The 14,032-nt window shown below is 40.1% G+C and overlaps 1 long non-coding RNA gene across 2 annotated transcripts; it reads left to right on the top strand.

The window, feature by feature from the left end:
- The first annotated feature begins 451 nt into the window (after positions 1 to 451).
- LOC109753300 (uncharacterized) lies at positions 452 to 5,222 on the top strand. 2 transcript variants are annotated; one of them, XR_002230455.3, is made up of 6 exons: positions 452 to 967; positions 2,243 to 2,485; positions 2,588 to 2,685; positions 2,868 to 3,693; positions 4,427 to 4,564; positions 4,960 to 5,222. It is a non-coding gene; the product is annotated as an uncharacterized lncRNA (long non-coding RNA). The 2 variants fall into 2 exon arrangements; XR_002230456.4 differs by lacking the exon at positions 452 to 967 and having other exon boundaries at positions 2,209 to 2,261; positions 2,348 to 2,485.
- The last annotated feature ends 8,810 nt before the right edge of the window (positions 5,223 to 14,032 follow it).

Genomic DNA, 14,032 nt, shown 5'->3' on the forward strand with positions numbered 1-14,032 from the left:
TCCCCCTCCGGCAGGATGCCGGAAAAGGCCCCAAGATGGGATTTCACGGGTATAGAAGGTTGCGGTGGTGGAAAAATGGTTTCGTGGCTCCCTTGGATGTTTTCGGGGTATAAGAGTATATATATAGGAGGAAGAATTAGGTCAGGGGACGCTCGAGGGGCCCACAAGGTTGGGGGGTGCACCCTCCACCCTTGTGGCCGCCTCAAAGCTCCTCTGACTTGCACTCCAAGTCTCGTGGGTGTCTTCTGGTCCAAGAAAAATTATGACGAAAGTTTATTCCGTTGGGTATTCCTTTTCTGCGAAACTCTAAAACAACGAAAAAAGAGAAACTAGCATTGGGCTCTAGGTTAATAGGTTAGTCCCAGAAATCATATAAAATAGCATATTAATGCATATAAAACATTCAAAACAGATAATATAATAACATAGAACAATCAAAAATTATAGATACGTTGGAGACGTATCATCCCAGTCACCCCCGCAGCAGATCGAGCGAGCCGCTGAACCTCTCCGTTGATAGATGCACCGCCGCCAGCAGGCACGGTCGGATGGCTCGCCGGTGTGCGCGTGCTTCAATGTGCGCCGCCGCTACTTCACCGTCCTCCTCCGTCTCTTCCGGTCAGATCCGACGGCACATCCTCCTGCGGCCACGAGCGACCACCCAACTCCACTCATTTGTGCCTCCACATTCAGTGCCAGCCACATCTAGAATATTGATTTGCTTACTTTTGTAGTGATCCAATCTAAAATCTGAATAGCGAATATTAGATTGGTTGGGTTTACTAGTAATTTGGGCAAGTGTGGTATTAGATCGCATGTGAGACTTTGCCGGCTTCCTCCCCTAGTCCCCTTCCCAGCGCAGCTTGAAGCCAATGCATCTACAGTTTTGGTTCTTGTCAGTGTTGTCTGCAATAGCTGTTTGGTGTTGGTTCTGCAGTACTTTCAGTTATGCAGCAGTTCCTTCGTTGTACTATGAATCTGCAGTAGTTCTTTCTTTCCAACACAAGATCAAAAGATTAAGATTACAGATGTATGTTCATGAATGATCCGTTACAGGAGTTCTTTCTACAGTAATTTCAGTGTTTCATAGTTTAAGATTACAGATGTATGTTCATGAATGATGAGTAGTTTCAGTTATTTCCCAACTTGAAAGAAAGCGGAATAGGAAGTAGTAGGACAATACGAGTCATCCTGCACTAGTACAAGTACATGAACAAGTAGTATTATACGAGTCAGTGTATTACATATTGTGTTGATTTTGAAATTTGATGCTCTCTAATGTTCCTATATTTCCGTTGATCAGAAACCTTTGCTATAAGTTTCTCCGAATTAAGCGCTTCTCCATTCTCAGTATAGAGCGACACCTTTGTTGTGTCATGATGCAACAAAATAGCATGTTATAATGAGGATCAAATACCTGCACGGGGTACAGAGAATATACACAATGGTTCTAATATGTGTTGGTTCAGGCATGCCTCTGGCTGAACATAATGTATAGAAATATCCATAAGTATTTGAATCTGGCTGAACATAATCTGCTACTATTGGACATGGCCGTCGCCCCTTGTGATGATGTTGTTGTTCCCTACGCCTCCCCGTTTAACACATCACCTCTGTTTTGAATTGCTTTATGTTGCACTGTGTAAACATTTGGTTCAAAAAACCTATAATCTTCTGGACTGCTTAAACATTTGCTAAAATCTGGTCCGGCCTCATGTACCCAATGGGTCAATGGGGCCATGAAATTCTGATAAAATGGGCCGGCCCATGGCCTCACATATTGACCTTGGGCCATGGGGCCGGGGCCAGGGCCGGGTCGACCCATTCCCATCTTGAGTAGGTAGGAGTTATGAGCGTATCTTTGCCATGTCAAAGTGGAACTCTGATGCAGACAGTGGCATGATCTTGTTCCTTTCTTGGTTGGTCAGCTTAAGGTTTGAGGGACAGGAACTCTACCTTCTCACTTAGTTCTACTTCAACAGGTTTTCGTAGCTTGTTCATGCCTGCTCTTTGTTTTTCATGCTGACTGTTGTTGTTCTATGTGTAGATAACATGCTGAATGTTGAATGTTGTTCATGCTCTGTTTGATTTGTCTGAATGTTGTTCATGCTGAGTTGTTCTCTGTGTAGATAACATGCTGAATGTTGAATGTTGTTCATGCTCTGAATACGACAAAATGATTGAGTATCTTCTTTGTGTAGATAACATGTTGAATGTTGTTCATGCGACTGTGTGTATGCAGAAACGGTGAGGATGATAAGGTGAAGACAAAGTGCTGCTATGCTCATGGCAAGAGATGTGGACATGTTAACTTTTGCTGACTTGAATCCGTCCGCCGCTCCTCTAGGCTCTGCACCATGCCGAGACATCCGCGTCCCAACTCTCCCTTCTCCCTGGTGGGCTCTCATCCAACTGGAGACAGCCGCGTCCCCGATGGCTGCTGCTGGACCTGACCCCTCCTCGTTGCCTGGGCGCATCCCCGATGGTTGCTTTCTACATTGAGTTGCATTGATTTTTTAAAAACTTTACATTTTCTGAATTAGTTTAATCATTGTTGTTGCTTCTTCGGTTCTATTATTTTTGTCAGGGGAGTTGGAGGTTGGGTTGTTGATGTTATGGAAGACTCATTTCCAGGTTCCAGCCTTGATTTGTCTCCTCCAAGAAGGAATACACCAGGAGAAACAGGTAATAGTTTTCATGATTGCTCACGTGTCCACTGGAATTTGTTATTCCTTTTTCATCATCAGGATGACAACAAGTCTTCTTCCCCTACAGTTTTATAATATTCAGTTCAATGGAAACATGTTTATTATTATATCTTATATTAAAGGATGCTGTCCTTTTAACATGTTTATTATTTCTTGTAGCCGCTGGCCTTGTCCTTCTCGAGGAGGAGCAGGAGGGGCGCACCTAGCCACCACGGTCGCCGCCGTTAAGGGCTTCTTCCACCTGGACCTCGAAATCAACGCCGCCGACGTCCAGCCACCCAAGGTGAAGGTGCCCCCAACTCCCCTCCGTCCCCTCTCCCCTCCCTATTTCATTTGATCTAGCAGCCATGGATTTGGGTTCCTCAAGGTTGCCTAATTACTTTACTTTGTATAGATCCAACAATTTTGTTTGCTACAGAATAGCACCACCCTAGTTAGTCTACAATTTTGTTTACGGTGATGCCCCTGCACAGGATGTGCAGCAAGCCTTCCAATCTTCTTGTTTTGTTTCTGTTGGTGTGTGTGTGTGCAAAATGATAGGTGCCTGCCATGTGGTTTATAAACACACAGTTATAACAGTAAGATGATATTCAGGCCCTGTTTGAAGTCACTCCAGCTCCTAAAAATACAAGGAGTTGCGAAGCATCTGTTTCCCAGCTTAGTGCTTTTTAACTCCATCTCCGAGAGCGGAGTGGTGGAGTGGTGGGTCTCCGAACAGGGCCTCAAATTGCTTAAGATGTGCTTTCAGTCCTAACTAGACAATCTCCTGCTTTACATGTAGTTGCTTTGCATATCCTGTAAATAATTTCTTGGCACGCCCATTCTGCCATGTCAACGATGATGATCTAATTATGATTTCTGCCAATGGATGGATCCACATGATGCGACGGACCTGCTGCTGCCGGCTGTCTTCCCCGACCACTTCTGTGAGCTGCTCCTGCCGCTGACCCTCTTCAACTTCGCCCGTTGCCCGCTGTTGCTGCTGGTGAGACAATTTCCTTGATCTGTCGCTTCTTCCTCCTGTCAACTACATATGTGATGATTCTCTAACTGCTCTAGTTTGGGTGTAGCTGCTACTGTATTTTGATCTGTTGCCGGCTTCATATGTTAGCTTCACATTTTGATCTGTTGAACTGTCCCAGATTATGTCAATTTGTTACCAACAAGTTAGAGTTAAAGCAACTCATTTGGCTTTTGCTCACTATTTTACTATCCTGTGTTGCTCATACTGTAGGTACAACTTGTTGCTGAACTGAAGATGCTATTTGCTTCACATTTTTATTTGTTGAACTATCCCAGATTATTTGAATTTAATATGAACCTAAGAGTTAAATAAATTGTATGGGCGGCATTAACATAGGTGCTCTAGACCTGCTCTTCTCCTGTTCAGAGGCATCTTGTATTCTTTTCTGTAAAATCTCCTATCATAAGCGAAAAAGTTTTAGGCATTGAGCCATTGTATTGTGATCTTTAAATACATTTTTTGTTCTGTCCCTTGCATAGCTAATTTGCCTTTTGTTGTGAGATGGCAACTGATATATCCACCTTTTGCTACAAGATGGCAACTGATTTATCCACCTTTTGCTGTGAGATAACAACTAATTTGCTTTTTACTAGCTGTTTTATTTGCTTGGTTGGTTGATCCCTAGCATGAGCTTGGTTTCCTTGAACTTCAATGTTTTATTTGCTTGCGTCTCAGTCTCTCTCCCTCCCTGCAGGTGCCACTTGACGCAAGTGTGGAGCCTACGCCTCCTTGCTGAAGCTTCTTGCGCTACACCAGCTTACGTTGCTTTCGTTGCTGCGAATGTGGTTAAGATGGCGTTCTACACCAGCTTCTTATGTTGCATATGAATGGGGTGAGTAGATAGAACTGGAGTGAGCAGATCACTCTATGACTAAGAAAATCAGAAAGTGCATGTAGGAAAATATCATAGCTCTTACTCACTTTGCAAAAATAACATGTACTTCTAGCAATTGTGCCAAGACATTAGCATTGCTTGTTTGAGAGCTTATTCCAATTACTTGGTACTGGTTTGACTGATACTTGCTGTTCGTCGATAATTATACCTCTTTTGCTAGTTCTACTATGATTCATGTACACATGTTGGCTAGAAATTGCTCTGATTATACATATATTTTTATTATATTATACATTAATGTATTATGTTATTATTTGTGTGCGTGATGCTTTGAGCCTATTTTCCCCTTTCCTCCTTGATTGATCAATTCATGTAATGTTATGTTCTTGTAGGAAGGCAAGTTGTCACATCAGGAGCACATCAGAGGGAGCAATGAAGTTTGTACTATTTGGTTCTTACAATTAGGACAGTACCAGATGTGCTAATACGACTTGAACAATGTGATGTAGTTGTAAGTTAAGGCAAATTGTGTGGATGATGTATTCCTGTGTAATTAAATGTTGTATTCCATGTGTACATGCCGCTTTAAATGACATCAAGATTATGAAAATTGTGTACATGCTACTTCATATGGGTTGAATATGACAGAAAATAGTATTGGGCCTGAATCGGCCATGGCCAAACAAAGTTGGTCTGGAGTTGTTTATTTAATGCAAAAAACTCGTTAGAGAAGGGTGAAAATAATAAGAAATTGACTATTAAAAGGCCACGACCCAGAATATAAAAAGGCCAAAATGTTGGACCTGGCCTATGTAGCTAGAGAAAATTAACAAAAAAAATATAATATTAAAAAGGATGAATTGTTGGGCTTGGCCCATGTAAAACACCGAACTGGACCGGGCTGATTCTTATCAACGACCTTTTCATTTCGTCGCAATTTTGCCACGTCAGCTTGCCACGTCGGATCGTAGACAGCTAGCGATCAAAACAGAAGGTCGTAGGATCAATGACCTTGTGTTTTGGTTGTTGCCTTCAACGACCTTATCACAAAGAAGGTCGTTAATTTTCATTAAAGACGGTCAGCTTTTGACCATCTGTTTTTGGTCACAAAAAGGTCGCAAATGAAAAACAATGACCATTCAGCGACCAATAGTGATGGTCGCAAGTTAACATATTTCTTGTAGTGTAAGTTGTCATCGGTGCAAGCAATAAAAATTGCTCTTTAAATATGTATGATCTATTAGTGTGAGGAAAATAAACTTTATACGAACTTGAGATGGGGAAGAAATAAAAGTGACGGACTGCATAATAAAGTTTTCTATCACAAGGGGCAATATAAAGTGGCGCGCCGTTGCATTAGGATTTCGTGCATCCAACCAGAAAGTGCATGACAACCTCTGCTTCCCTCTCCGAAGGGCCTATCTTTTACTTTTTAGTACTTACCTTTATGCAAGAGTCATGGTGATCTTCACCATTCCCTATATTTTGCCTTTTTCTTTTGGCAAGTGTCATGTGTTGGGGAAAGATCTAGATACATATATCCACTCGGATGTAGGTGATCATGACTTGTTATTGTTGACATTACCCTTGAGGTAAACCATTGGGAGGCGAAACTATAATCCCCTATCTTTCTATGTGTCTGACTGAAGCTTTGAACTCATAAGTATCGCGTGAGTGTTAGCAATTATGAAGGACTAAAAGATGATTGAGTATGTGGACTTGCTAGACAAGCTCTTATATTGACTCTTTCCAATGTATGATAAATTGCAATTGCTTCAATGACCGAGATCATAGTTTGATAGTTTTCAATATAGTTTTCGATTCATACTTTACCTTGTGAACAAATTATCACTTCAGCATAAGAAGTTATATGGCAACATTTTGTTGTTTTAAAAGATGATCATGATGCCTTCATGTCCGTATTTTAATTTATCGACACCTCTATCTCTAAACATCTGGACATGATTATCGATCTTGGCTTTCGCTTGAGGACAAGCGAGGTCTAAGCTTGGGGTAGTTGATACGTCCATTTTGCATCATGTTTTTATATTGATATTTATTGCATTATGGACTGTTATTTCACGTTATGGTACAATACTTATGCATTTTCTCTCTTATTTTACAAGATTTACCTGAAGAGGGAGAATGCCGGCAGTTAGAATTCTGGACCTGAAAGGAGCAAATCTGAGATACATATTCTGCACAACTCCAAATGTCCTGAAGTTTTACTGAGAATTGTTTTGGAATATATAAAAAATATTGGGCGAAGAAACTACAGAAGGGGACCCACCTGGTGCTCACAAGCCTGGGGGCACACCCTACCCCCAGGGCGCGCCCTCAGGGCTTGTGGGCCCCCCTGGCCATCGCCTGGTGCCCATCTTCTGCTATATGGAGGATTTTTACCTAGAAAAATCATAACAGAGCTTTTGGGACGAAGCACCGCCATCTCAAGGCAGAACCTGGGCAGGAGGAATCTAGAGCTCCGGTAGAGCAATTCTGCCAGGGAAACTTCCCTCCCGGAGGGGGAAATCGAAGCCATCGCCATCACCAATGATCCTCTCATCGTGGGAGGGTCAATCTTCATCGATATCTTTACCAGCACCATCTCCTCTCAAACCGTAGTTCATCTATTGTATTCAATCTTTTCCTCAGAACCTCAGATTGGTACCTGTAGGTTGCTAGTAGTGTTGATTACTTCTTGTAGTTTGCTAGTTGGTTTAATTGGTGGAAGATCATATGTTCAGATCCTTAATGATATTTATTAATTATTACCCTTCTCATCTTGAACATGAACATGCTTTGTGAGCAGTTACATTTCTTAGGACATGGGAGAAGTCTTGTTATAAGTAATCATGTGAATTTGGTATTCGTTCGATATTTTGATGAGATGTATGTTGTCTTTCCGCTAGTGGTGTTATGTGAACGTCGACTACATGACACTTCACCATGATTTGGGCCTAGGGGAAGGCATTGGGAAGTATTAAGTAGATGATGGGTTGCTAGAGTGATAGAAGCTTAAACCCTAGTTTATGTGTTGCTTCGTAAGGGGTTGATTTGGGTCCACATGTTTCATGCTAGGGTTAGATTTATCTTAATTCTTCTTTTGTAGTTGCGGATGCTTGCGAGAGGGGTTAATCATAAGTGGGATTCTCGTCCAAGTAAGGACAGCACCCAAGCACCGGTCCACCCACATATCAAATTATCAAAGTAGCGAACACGAATCATATGAGCATGATGAAAACTAACTTGACAGTAATTCCCGTGTGTCCTCGGGAGCGCTTTGCTTTATATAAGAGTTCATCCAGGCTTGTCCTTTTGTATAAAAATGATTGGGCCACCTTTCTGCACCTTTGTTACACTTTTTTACTTGTTACCCGTTATGAATTATCTTGTCACAAAACTATCTGTTACCGATAATTTAAGTGCCTGCAGAAAACACCTTGCTGAAACCGCTTGTCATTTCCTTCTGCTCCTCATTGAGTTCGACACTCTTACTTATCGAAAGGACTACGATAGATCCCATATACTCGTGGGTCATCAGAAACCAAAGATGGCAATACTTGAAACTATGCATTATGCCTAGCTAGGGGCATAAAACAATAGCGCTTGTTGGAAGGCAACCCAATAGTTATCTTATTTTTCTTGTTTATTTTCTGTTTTCTTGTGTTCACATAGTTATGCTACTGTTATGATTGTGTTTTTATGTTTTGATTAGTGTTTGGGCCAAGTAAAGCCTTTAGGATGGTTTGGATGATAGTTGACTTGATTCTGTGGGAAAACGGAAATTTTTGCGCCCAGTTCTGGAATTTTTTTAATTCACATAAGCGTGTTTGTGCTCTGATTTTTTTCCATGTAATTAACATACAACTTTCCCACGTATTTCTATTTTTCAGAATTTTTAGAGTTACATAAGTATGAGCTTAATTCAGGTTTCTACAGACTGTTCTGTTTTTGACAGATTCTGTTTTCGTTGCATTGTGTGCTTATTTTGATGATTCTATGGATTGTATAAGGGGGTATAAGCCATGGTAAAGTTAGAATACATAAGGTATAATGTAATAGCAAAATATGAATGGGTTTGCAACAATACTTAAAGTAGTGATTTGTCTTCTTATACTAACGGATCTCACGAAGGTTTTGTTAAGTTCTGTGTGATTGAAGTTTTCAAGTTTTGGGTGAGATCACGATGGATGAAGGAAAAAGGAGTGGCAAGAAACTAAGCTTGGGGATTCCCGAGGCACCCCAAGGTAATATTCTAGGACTCCCAAGCAACTAAGCTTGGGTATGCCCTGGAAGGCATCACCTCTTTTCTTCTAACGACCATCGGTAATTTAACTTGGAGCTATATTTTTATTCGTCACATATCATGAGTTTTGCTTGGAGCATCATGTATGTTATGAGGCTTTCCTTTGTTTGCTTTTAAGTTTGTCACAATCATCCTTACTGAACACACCTATTTGAGAGAGCCATATGTTATCATGATTTGTTAGAATTGCTCTACGTGCTTCACTTTTTTTAGTTAGGCAATTGCTCTATGTGCTTCACTTAAATCTATTAGAGCACGGTGGTGATTATTTTTTGAAGGAATACTTGCACTCTCATTCTTCACTTATATTATTTTAAGAGTTGATATGATTATGTTTTATAGAAATGCACTCTCATGCCTCACTTATATTATTTTGAGAGTTGATATGATTTTTTTTAAGAAATATTTATGCTCTCATGCTTCACTTAAATCTTTTTGAGGGTTGATAATAGCAATGGTAATTTGCACGAGATATGAATTTGGTCCCAAAGTGATGAATATTCAAGAGGGATATAATAAAAACTTTCATGAAAGATCATTGGATATTATGAGTTTGATTCCTTGCAATAGTTTTTGCGATATGCAGATAATAATATGTGATTCCTGTTAGTGAATAATTGTGCTTTAGTAAGAATATCGGTGTTAAGGTTTGTGATTCCCTATGCAAGCACGAAAGTTAATAGTTATGCAACAAAGTTACATCTTGCTTGTGGTGCATTATTTAGTGTTAGTTATGTTCAATGCATGTTTATGATCGTTTTTGTTTTTTGGTTGGCCCCTTCTCAATCTATTTGCTAGCCTTCATCTGTACTAAGCGGGAATGCTACTTGTGCATCCAACTCCTTAAACCAAAGTTGTGCCAAATGAGTCCACCATACCAACCTATATGCGGTGTTTCCTTACTATTCCAAGTAAATTTGTATGTGCCAACTCTAATATTCAAAATATATTTCCGTTTTGTGTGCCCGTACCGCTCATGAAGCAGCAGGGGGTTGCCAATATTTTCCATGCTAGGTATTTTATTCTCACGATGAGTGTTTATTCACTTGCCATTGCACGAGAGTGTGGCAGGTAATAGGGATGCCCAGTCCCGAAATGATTTTTTTAATATAATGTTAATAATATATTCGTTGCAAAGTGTTGGTATGGAAGGCACCCGTGGATATGGCTAGCCATGGATTGTGTAAGAATGGTGGAAAAGAAATAAACTTTATTTTTTGTTTGGGAACTGCCTTTGATTTATCTAGCATGGAAGATATTGGGAATTCTCGGTCTTTCTTGTTGACAGGAAAAGCATGCCTCTCAAGATAATTTTATCTCTCAATTTAAGCCATGAGCTCTGGAACCTCTACAAATCTCTGCTTCCTTTTGCGAAGGGCCTATCTATTTACTTTTATGCAATTTTTATTTTTATTTGAGCCTCGTTCTTCTCTTATAAAGCACTAACTAGGGAACATTGTTGTCATACTTGTGCATTGGATATAGCTAATATTTGAGTGTGCTTCATGAATGGATCAATGATTGAGCATAATGGGCTAGTGATAACTTTCTTTAGCGTTGATATTTTGAAAGACATGGTTGCTTGTTAGTATGTTTGAGTATTGATGCCTTCATGTCAAATTATAGACTATTGCTTTGAATCATTCAAGTCCATATGTCCATGCTATGAAAGAAAAGATTGTATGATGAATATGATAGGTAGCATTCCACATCAAAAAAAATATTTTTATCATTTACGTACTCGAGGACGAGCAGGAATTAAGCTTGGGGATGCTTGATACGTCTCCAACATATCTATAATTTTTTATTGTTCCATACTATTATAGTATCAATCTTGGATGTTTTATATGCATTTACAAGCAACTTTATATCATTTTTTGGGACTAACCTACTAACTTAGTGCTGAGTGCCAGTTGTCGTTTTTTGCTTATTTTTTACTTTGCAGAATATCAATACCAACCGAAGTACAATTGCCACAGAAATTTTTGGAGATTTGTTTCAGGCGATAAGAGACCTTGGAAGCTTCTGGAGGGGATGAGAAGACGAAGCAGTGGACCACTAGGCACCAGGGCGCGCCCTGGTACATAGTGGGTCCCACGAGTCTCCGTTTGACCTAACTCCGCCTCTATAAATTCCCAAAAAATCAGATAACTACGAGGGAGTCCACGAAATACTTTTTCCGCCGCTGCAAGCCTGTGTTCTCGAGAAATCCCATCTGGGGACCCTTTCCGGCACTCTGCCGGAGGGGAAATCAATCACGGAGGGGCTCTACATCAACCTTGCCTCCCCCTCCCCCGATGATGCGTGAGTAGTTTACCACAGACCTATGGGTCCGTAGTTAGTAGCTAGATGGCTTCTTCGCTCTAGATGTTCTTCAATACAATGTTCTCCTTGATGTTCTATCCGATGTAATTCTTTTTTGCGGTGTGTTTGTTGGGATATAATGAATTATGAGTTTATGATCAGATCTATCCATGAATATTAAATTTTTTCTGAACTATTTTATGCATGATTGTTATAGCTTCGTATTTCTTCTCCGATCTATTAATTTGGTTTGGCCAACTAGATTGATTTATCTTGCCATGGGAAGAGGTGCTTTGTGATGGGTTCAATCTTGCGGTGCTCAATCCCAATGATCGAAAGGGACATGACACGTATGTATCGTTGCTATTAAGGGTAAAAACATGGGGTTTATTCATGCATGAGTTTATATTGTCTACATCATGTCATCTTGCTTAAGGCATTACTCTGTTTTTTGTGAACTTAATACACTAGATGCATGCTGGAAAGCGGTCGATGTGTGGAGTAATAGTAGTACATGCAGAATCATTTCGGTCTACTAATCTTGGACGTGATGCCTATATACATGATCATTGCCTTCGATATCATCATAATTATTTGCTTTTCTATCACTTGCCCAAGAGTAATTTGTCTACCCACCGTATGCTATTTTCTCGAGAGAAGCCTCAAGTGAAAACTACGGCCCCCGGATCTATCTCTTATCATATAAAAAATCCTAAAAATACTTGCTACAATTTTTATTTATTTTATTTATATTTTTTGCTATCTATTTATATATCACCATACAATTTAATCTGGAAATTAACCATCAAGGGATTGACAACCCACTAGTACGCGTCGGTGCTATACAAACGGTTTTTAACCCCTTTCCATGACAGCATTTGGAACCGTCGCCTAGTGAGTGTGGGCGATAGGGGGTCCTTCCCACACGACCCAGAAACCGTCGGGGATAGGGAGCCTTGATGCATACAGTTGTCTCTATATAATCATTTCCGATATCTCGAATATCCCAAACGCTTCATCCTTGCTACTCGTTTGTGCTCGGATTGCCATCGCAGTCGGAGTTTTGTGGTTTTACCTAAAACCAGGCAGATTCTAGGCACGGGAGCTTTCCAGGCAGATTCTAGGCACGGGAGATTTACGATGCCTGGCACATCACAAACAGTTCATGATTATAAACCGTGTATGATAGGTAGACAATCACACACATTTAGTTTTCCCGCACCATATGTGATAGTGTCTGACACCACACACGCTTTGCAAACGGCAACTATCTGCATTGTTACACACATTTCCTCTCCGTGAACCGTGTCGGATTATGATGTATATCACACACGCTGTGCTTTATTAACTATGTGCGCTGCAATGACCTGCACACTGTAATTTCGCCCTAATTTAATTGCTGCTGTTTAAACTTGAAAGTAGGCTATAGCTTTATTCATATCCATCAGGTTCAAACAACCAATGCATTATTCGATTCACAGGTACATATGTTTATGAATTACATAAGCACCAAATAAAGAATGATGAACCAGGGTTCTATATTTGTACTATTACAGATGGTAAAGAAAGAGGTGACAGATATTCCGGTTGCTGAACAAGGTGAAGTGGAATGGCCCTATTATGCTCTCCTGGATGCAGAAGGCATGCAGGACTCTAGTCCAACCCCGTGTGATGGCCGGCCACCAATCATGTACTTTGAGAGGTAATCTTGAGTAAACTGCTTCAGGATCCACTGCGAAAGAAAAAAGATTCAGACATTGTCATCTAACACAACTCATTACGGGCAGTAAAAAGAAGGCTACAGGGTTCTTACTTACCATCCTGCAGTTCACTGTTGTCTTGCATAAAGTGTAAACAAATAGTCCGATTGACATCTTTTGACCCATTTTAATAACAATCTTTATCAGTTTTCTCACTTGATGCTGGTTCATGAATATCTCATTGCCCCATACATAGAAAGGGTCGAAGTGTAGATCTTTGGCAATGATATATGTACCTAAAAGCACCAAGTAATATTAGAAGCTAAACAACAATTGAAAAATGATGTAGTACAACACTCCCTCCATCCCACTATATAATATTTTATTACATGTATATCTAGACATCATCAGAACATTAAGGTAACACTCTTCCTTGTTGCTATCTAGCCTGGGATTGCATATTTAGTCATTCAGTACAATGCATGTTGCTATGTAGCCTCAGTTATATTAAATATGGCCCTAGTTAACCTACTGATAAATGGGTTACATATATATTCAGTGAAATATCTGATTCGACGATTAATCCCTTATCAGCCCCTGGCTATATGGTACCAGCTACCGATATCCTGAACAGTGAGTACATATAAGCAATGGGATGAAACTAACCTCGATGGAAAACAACATTGTTCTCAATATTGTCCTGCATGAGTACATATAAAGGCATGTTAAGCACAACAGGCTAAACATCAACCAAATATATCCATGGTAGACAACATAATCTACAAATGATAGCTTCAGTGTGCAGGCTTAAGCACGCTAGTTAAGCAAAACAAGAAGTGGAAAGGTGTATTAACTGCATCAGGCATAACATTTAAAAACAAGAAAATAGTCATTCAAACTGGTATTGTGCATGTCTAAAGTACACTAGTTATTGTTAAAAAAACAAAAAGGCATGTTAACTGCAATATCCTTCACAACAACCAAATAACGTAATTCAAGTGGTATTGTTGAAACTGTTATTGATTGAATTGAACTGCACGGCAAATAGTTGCACATATAGAGCATCACATTGCGAAGAACTGAAATAAACAAGTCATAACGCCATCTCTAGCCGATCCTTAAAAAGTTAAAGGACTAAAACCCTTAGTGGATAAA

This window comes from Aegilops tauschii, chromosome 2 (genome assembly GCF_002575655.3).
Source record: "Aegilops tauschii subsp. strangulata cultivar AL8/78 chromosome 2, Aet v6.0, whole genome shotgun sequence".
Lineage (NCBI taxonomy): Eukaryota > Viridiplantae > Streptophyta > Magnoliopsida > Poales > Poaceae > Aegilops > Aegilops tauschii.